Below are 7,550 nucleotides of genomic sequence, written 5' to 3' on the forward strand. Positions count from 1 at the left end.
ATTGTTCATTTTATTGTTTTGATTGCAGTATGACACAGTAATTTCTCACACTTGTGTGTCATTTATTTATTTTCCACTTGTGGGAGAGCGGGCCGGATAAACAGACGAGGAGGCTGTATATAGTGTGCCAGTTGCACTGTTTTTATTTAACAAGACAAAGTCAAGGGTATAGTCTCTGGGCTCCCCGGCAGGGTTCTTCGTTCTCTTCTCATGTGGCTTCAGATGTCTTTTGTGTTCCAATGGGATAGTCTGCGGGCTGGATGGTCCTTCCCTGGGAGGCTCAGAAGAGAAAAGAAGATCAAGGAGCCGTCAGTTCTTTTGGGGTTTACCTGTTCCCTAAGTACTTGTCACTGTCACCACACCCAGTTGGTGATATTAGATAAAGGGATTCAGTGAAGGGAAGGGTCGGTCTTGTGGGGAAAACCAGTGCAGGTCCTGTCTAGGATTATATTGTGCACAGTGAAGAAAGGTATCAAAAAGGGTTTCAATACATGCGATCTAATAGGGTCTTAATATCAGGCTTTCTAGACCTCTGATGGTAACCTAGGTATAAGTTGGTCAATATCACGGTTATTTCTATTCGGTAAGGACAAGGGGGGGAAAAAGGAGGTAAAAACGCTATGTGCCCAATTTCTAAGACGTGAAACAGTTGGTCAATAACCCGTCCTTCTGTCAGGAACCTCCTGCCACCCTTCTGTACATCCGCGCACCTCCCGCTTCCCTCCTATACACCCGTGTCCCTCCCACTACCCTCGCAAACCTCCCGCTACCCTCTTTCCTTAGGTACCCAGCACTCACCGGCTCTGCCGCAACTCTCCTGAGTTGCGGCTGCTCTTCAGCCACCTCCTGCGGGGTCCACCAGTCCTCGCACCACGTCTCTTCTTCTTCTTCCTGCTCTCTCGCGTCTTTTCCTTTCGCGTCTGCTCCTCTTTCGGCGTCTTCTCCTTTTTCGGCGTCTTCTCCTTTTTCGGCGTCTTCTTTTTACTTCCGATCGTCTTGGCATCTCACCTTCCTTCCGGTTCCTGCGCGCCCTCTGTCTGTTTCCTTCACCCTTTTTAGTTCCGGGGAAGGACTGCCTCCGGGGTTAGCCTTGCCTCCTTCCTCTAGGCCGATGGGCCGTTCCTGCCGCTGTACAGACACATGATACTGGGAAGTTACTGGCTTCCTCCTGCATCGGAACCGCATTATATTGCCCGGTAAGCGAATGCGTTCAGTCCCTTGCATTTTCTCACATCCCCTTTCCCTTGCTGTCCTTCCCTTAGCGGGAGTTTCACAGGGATACCTAGAAAGGAAGTCAGCATTTGCCTGTTCCGTCCCTTTGCGGGGTCTGGTAAGGAATCTATAGGGTTGTAACGACAGAAACCATCGTAATATCCTTTCATTGTTTCCTTTGTTACGCGCCATCCATTCTAGTGGCGCATGATCGGTATAGAGGGTAAATTCCCTGCCCTCCAGATAATATTTCAGAGAGTCAATGCCCCATTTTATGGCCAGAGCTTCTTTTTCAATCACTGTGTAGTTCCTTTCTCTTGGAAATAACTTCCAACTTATATACAGTATAGGTCTTTCCTCGCCTTGTTGGTTTCTCTGGGAAAGGACCGCCCCTAACCCCTGATCGGAAGCGTCCATTTGTAGGATGAAGGGTAAGGAGTAATCAGGGCTGGATAATACTGTGTCAGAGGTTAAGGAAGACTTCAGTGTTTCAAATGCTTGGATGACTTCAGAGCTAGGGTTCCTCAGTCTATCTTCAGTTCTTGCATTTTTTTGCAAGAGATCCGTGAGAGGGGCTGCAAGTTGTGAAAATTGGAGTATGAATCTTCGATAATATCCAAGCAAACCCAAGAAAGCTCGAAGAGCTTTAGCTGTCCATGGAAAGGGGATTTGGGATACGGCAGTCAGTTTGTTACTTTGGGGTCGTATCACTCCCTCTCCCAACAGATATCCAAGATATTTCACGTTTTGTGCGGCTAAATGGCTCTTAGACGGGTTTATCTTGAGGCCATGCTCACCCAAAGCCTGAATCACATTAGATAAGTGGTTCAAGTGTTGTTCCCAGGAGTCACTGTAGATGATATGCCCCTGCATACCTTTCATAGGGTCACAATATGATGTTCATGGCCCTTTGAAATGTGGCAGGTGCGCCATGTAACCCGAAGGGTAACATGACAAATTGAAACAGTCCGTCCGGTGTAGAGAACGCTGTTTTCTCCCTATCCTGTTTTCTCAAGGGAATTTGCCAATACCCTTTACATAAGTAAAGGGTGCTGATATACTTAGCCCTCCCAATCCTTTCTATCATTTCGTCCACGCTGGGAAAGGGATAAGTGTCGAATTCAGAAACTTTATTTATGACTTCTCGGAAGTCAATACAAAAACACACCGAGCCATCTGGCTTCGGTACAAGAACAATAGGTGAATTCCATTCACTCACCAAGGGTTCTATGATCCCCATTTGGAGCATCTTTTGAACTTCCTCTCTAATAGTTGTCCTGCGAGCCTCTGGCATGCGATATGGTCGCAGACGTACTTTTCTTCCTGGAATGGTCTTAATAGCATGCTTCACCTACGTGGTTTTTCCTGGAGTCAGGGAGAACACGTCTTGCACAGGTAGTAGAGTATTGACTAGATTATTTTTCAAACGGGAGGGCTGTTCGCTGTCGATACATTGACAGTACAAAGGTTGGCAGTTCCCAATATTCCCTACCAAAGAAGGAAGTGGTCCCTCCCAATTCTTCAACAGATTGATGTGATAGATTTGGGAAGTACCTCTCTTTTTATCAAGCTCTATTCTGTATGTGACGGGTGTCACTTTTTCCAGTACAATATAAGGGCCCTGCCATTGTCCCAACAACTTATGGTCTGAAGATGCCATCATTAAAAGCACAACACACAAGATGATGAACGGAATGTTGCACAATGGCAAAACATTCCCCCCAGTCACAGATCTGGGTTTAATCCATCGTTATTTTCCTCACCAAGCCACCCCATTTCAGACATGGCCATATGCAAATCAGTCTTGACCCTGTGCCTCATGGGAACAGTCCAGCTCGGACTGCCAAGCCATGTCTTCCCTGGACCGGAATCAAGCATCCTAGGACCGGTTTCTGGCTATCAGCCGTCTTCAGCCAGGATAGCTTGACTCCAGTGGCTTAGTGAGCACGGGACCCACGTCTGGGCATACCCTTCCCACATAGGGTGAATAGCAAAACACACAAGATGATGAACGGAATGTTGCACAATGGCAAAACATTCACCCCCAGTCACAGATCTGGGTTTAATCCATCGTTTTTTTGCACTCCACACCACCCCAGTTCAGACATGACCATATGCAAATCAGCCTTGACCCTGTGCCTCATGGGAACAGTCCAGCCCGAACTGCCAAGCCATGTCTTTCCTGGACCGGAATCAAGCATCCTCGGACCGGTTTCTGGCTATCAGCCGTCTTCAGCCAGGATAGCTTGACTCCAGTGGTGTGGAGAGCATGGGACTCACGTCTGGTTCTCTGCCATCCATGCTAGTACAGCCTCCATATCTCCGGCGTATCCCACTTCTGACACCACTTGTGGGTGAGCGGGCCGGATAAACAGACGAGGAGGCTGTATATAGTGTGCCAGTTGGACTGTTTATATTTATCAAGACAAAGTCAAGTGTATAGTCTCTGGGCTCCCCGGCTAGGTTCTTCGTTCTCTTCTCTTGTGGCTCCAGATGTCTTTTGTGTTCCAATGGGATAGTCTGCGGGCTGGATGGTCCTTCCCTGGGAGGCTCAGAAGAGAAAAGAAGAACAAGAAGCCATCAGTTCTTTCGGGGTTTACCTGTTCCCTAAGTACTTGTCACTGTCACCACACCCAGTTGGTGATATTAGATAAAAGGATTCAGTGAAGGGAAGGGTCGGTCTTGTGGGGAAAACCAGTGCAGGTCCTGTCTAGGATTATATTGTGCACAGTGAAGTAAGGTGTCAAAAAGGGTTTCAATACATGCGATCTAATAGGGTCTTAATATCAGGCTTTCTAGACCTCTGATGGTAACCTAGGTATAAGCTGGTCAATATCACGGTTATTTCTATTCGGTAAGGACAAGGGGGGAAAAAGGAGGTAAAAACGCTATGTGCCCAATTTCTATGAAGAGAAACAGTTAGTCAACAACCCGTCCTTCTGTCAGGAACCTCCCACCACCCTCCTGTACATCCGCTTCCCTCCTATACACCTGTGTCCCTCCCACTACCCTCACGCACCTCCTGCTACCCGCTACCCTCTTTCCCCAGGTACCCAGCACTCACCGACTCTGCCGCAACTCTCCTGAGTTGCAGCCGCTCTTCAGGCACCTCCTGCGGGGTCCACAAGTCCTCGCACCACGTCTCGTCTTCTTCTTCCCGCTCTCTTGTGTCTTCTCCTTTCGCGTCTGCTCCTCTTTCTGCGTCTTCTCCTTTTTCGCCGTCTTCTTTCTCCTCCTGATCTTCCTGGCGTCTCACCTTCCTTCCGGTTCCTGCGCGCCCTTTGTCTGTTTCCTCCACCCTTTTCAGTTCCGGGAAACGACTGCTTCCGGGGTTAGCCTCGCCTCCTTCCTCTAGGCCGATGGGCCGTTCCTGCCGCTCTACAGACACATGATACGGGGAAGTTTCTGGCGTCCTCCTGCGTCGGAACCACATTATATTGCCCGGTCAGCGAATGCGTTCAGTCCCAGGCATTTCTCACACCCCTCTTTTTCTTTTCCCTTGGAGTTTCCTTGGATTCGATACAGGTATACAAGATAGGCCACACGTGTCAGTTTTTATTTTCAATCAAGTTGCAACTAACCGCCAATTTTGCCTGGTTTAATTTTTGTAAAAATTAATGTTACCCTTCAGGCAGCAGTCATTTTCTTTGTGCACTCCCTATCCTGATGATGACCTGCTAAAATTTGGAAGGTCGAAACACGCTAAACAGTTAAACAGCTAAAGAAGGACACTTATTGTGGCATCATATTATATTGACATTTTTTACTTTATTTATATTCATGCACAATATTGAATTACTTCTTTTTTTTGCCATTCATTTGTTTTTATGTGCTTCACTTTGCGCCATTTATTTGATCTACAGGAGCACTGTGTGTTCACCTTGCACATTGAGTACGTTTGTGAAACAGATTTGATGCTGCTTTCAGTCATGTACAAGAACTTCTGAATACATATTCATATTCTAGATTTTGTTTGGCTATATCTTGCTTTTTCTTTTTTCGTGTTTTCATTCATTAGTATATACTGTACATGCTTTGCTGTATTGTAAAAATACCTAGAGTAGATCTTTTCTAAAATTATGCCCTTTGGGACATTGTTGATTAATAAAATTATCACACAGGTCTCCATGGGGCTCAAAGGTAACTCCTGTTGTATATACTATAAATCTTGGCTGAGCAGATCTGAGCAGTTGGTGGGCAGAACCCAGTTCCTTAACAAGCCTCAAAAAATAACCCACACAAATGATACTGGGATTATGTATTGGGCTAGATTCAAGTGGGTGCTCAAGGGGGCAGTCTTACACCTGAGTTTCTGGAATTTAAACATCTACCTGTATTAGAGGCATTTGTTGATCAAATCTATCCCCGTACCAAAAACCATCTACTTGAAATTCCTGTTTGATATCCTTCGAATTAGGAGCTTTATATCTAGATGGCCTACGGCTCAATATCCTAGTACCTTATGTTCTTTGGCAATCACCAAGAAACAGAAAATATACAACATCTAGTGTTCTTCAGTCTGGTCTACATCGCAGCCAGAAAGAAATGGATCTGTTTGTCTCTATTTTGGCATTTGACATTATCTGCCAACTATAAGAATTTTCCAATCTGATAATTCCTTGCACATTTTTTCTCCCTAAGCAGGTATCTGTATAGTGTGTGGACTATAAGGAAACAGCAAGGACTTGCACTAGAGGCAATTTCATATTGCAGTTAGTTTAACACTTAGGGCCTGATTACAAGTCTGGCGGTCTGAGTACCGCCAGACTCATGGTGGCGTGGTGATGGCAGTCCAGCCTCTGCTGCCCCGGTGGTCCGACTGCCCGCTTCCAAGTTGACTGGTCGAACCACCCTGGGACCACTGCCTCTGCCAGGGAACCACCGTTCCCTGGAGGTGGCGTGGCGGTCAGGCCACATTATGCTTGGCGGGACTGTCACCACGCCGCCCGCCCCTGGAAACACCACGCCAATTATTTGTGGTCTGGTGGGCGGCAGCGAGTCTCGGCGGTGTGGGGGCATGGCAGTGGAGGCCCTTTGTCTTTTGGTGATTTTAATATTGGTTCTTTTTAACTGGTGTACTGTTAATAACAACAGTACTAATTTTTTATTTGCCCATGAATTTTTAGACATCTAAATTATTCACTCTGTGATGTATTGTATTATTCATTTCATTTTGTTTTTTAATGAAGTTTTATCCCCGAAAAAAACAAAATTTGAGATTATTATTACAATGAAACAGGGTGGAACTTAAACCATCACCTCAAATGTGTTATTTAAAATAATGGAGTCCAGTGCAGAGCAGGAGGGCTGCATGCCAGACCTTCATGACAACAGCTGAATAAGTGATTGAGTTTCAGTCATATTAATTGAATTTTCATCTGGTATCTTAAAAGCCTCAGATGAAGCCAGACTTTCGGAATCTCCTTGGGCATCTCTTACATAATTTAATTGCAGGGCGTGGGTGTAACGATTCATAATGCTCCAATTACTTTGAATGCCTACTTTACATTGTGCAACTGCCAGAATAGAGCACACTGGTCGTTATTGTTTTTCTCACTTTGTCTACCAACAGATCCACCAAACTAAAGCTTGGCAAAGGTGGTGCACACTTCAAAATAATCCCACAGATCACCAAAGAATATTTTAACTAAAATTTCCACAATCTGTTAAAATGGATCCAGATTTCAAATTTAAAACATGTCCTTGAAAGGACAATGCCTTATATGGGAATTTACAACAGACTACGCGCTATCAAAATGAATCAATCAAAGATCTTTGTCATTTTTTTGTGTTATTTCTTTAGCCATGTTAAAAGACTGGGTTATTAAAGCTTGTTTATGATTCTGTAATTTGTGTGTTCTCGTGACTTTCAACAACATGTATGGAAGATGTTCCTTTCGACTGACATTGTGTCTCTGAGGGTTGACCAACTGTTGTTGTGTGGTGTTCGGTGTTGTGGTGTGCTAGGCAGCATCCATTATGAATGACAGTACAACATGTGCTTCTTGGATCATGTCAGAATGTTTGATCTCGGGTAAAGAAGTTGATTTTCAGATGTGTTTTATGATATTTCGTTATTCCCTTCTCCATTTATATGTTGATGTGTGTTATCTTTGGGTACGCATGGGAGAGGCACAGGATCAAAGCATCTAGGAGATCCCAGTGCCAGACACGGCTAATGAATATTTATATGTTGTGATAATTGTCTGCAAGCATGAGGCAACTTGATTTTCATGTCTCAGGTAATATCAAAATATATACCGTGGGCCATTGTTGATGCATATATGTTCAACCTTGGCATTTGTGATTTTTGCTTAGTCATAATGTTATGGTGGATC

Source organism: Lissotriton helveticus, chromosome 11 (genome assembly GCF_964261635.1).
Source record: "Lissotriton helveticus chromosome 11, aLisHel1.1, whole genome shotgun sequence".
In the NCBI taxonomy this organism is placed as follows: Eukaryota; Metazoa; Chordata; class Amphibia; order Caudata; family Salamandridae; genus Lissotriton; species Lissotriton helveticus.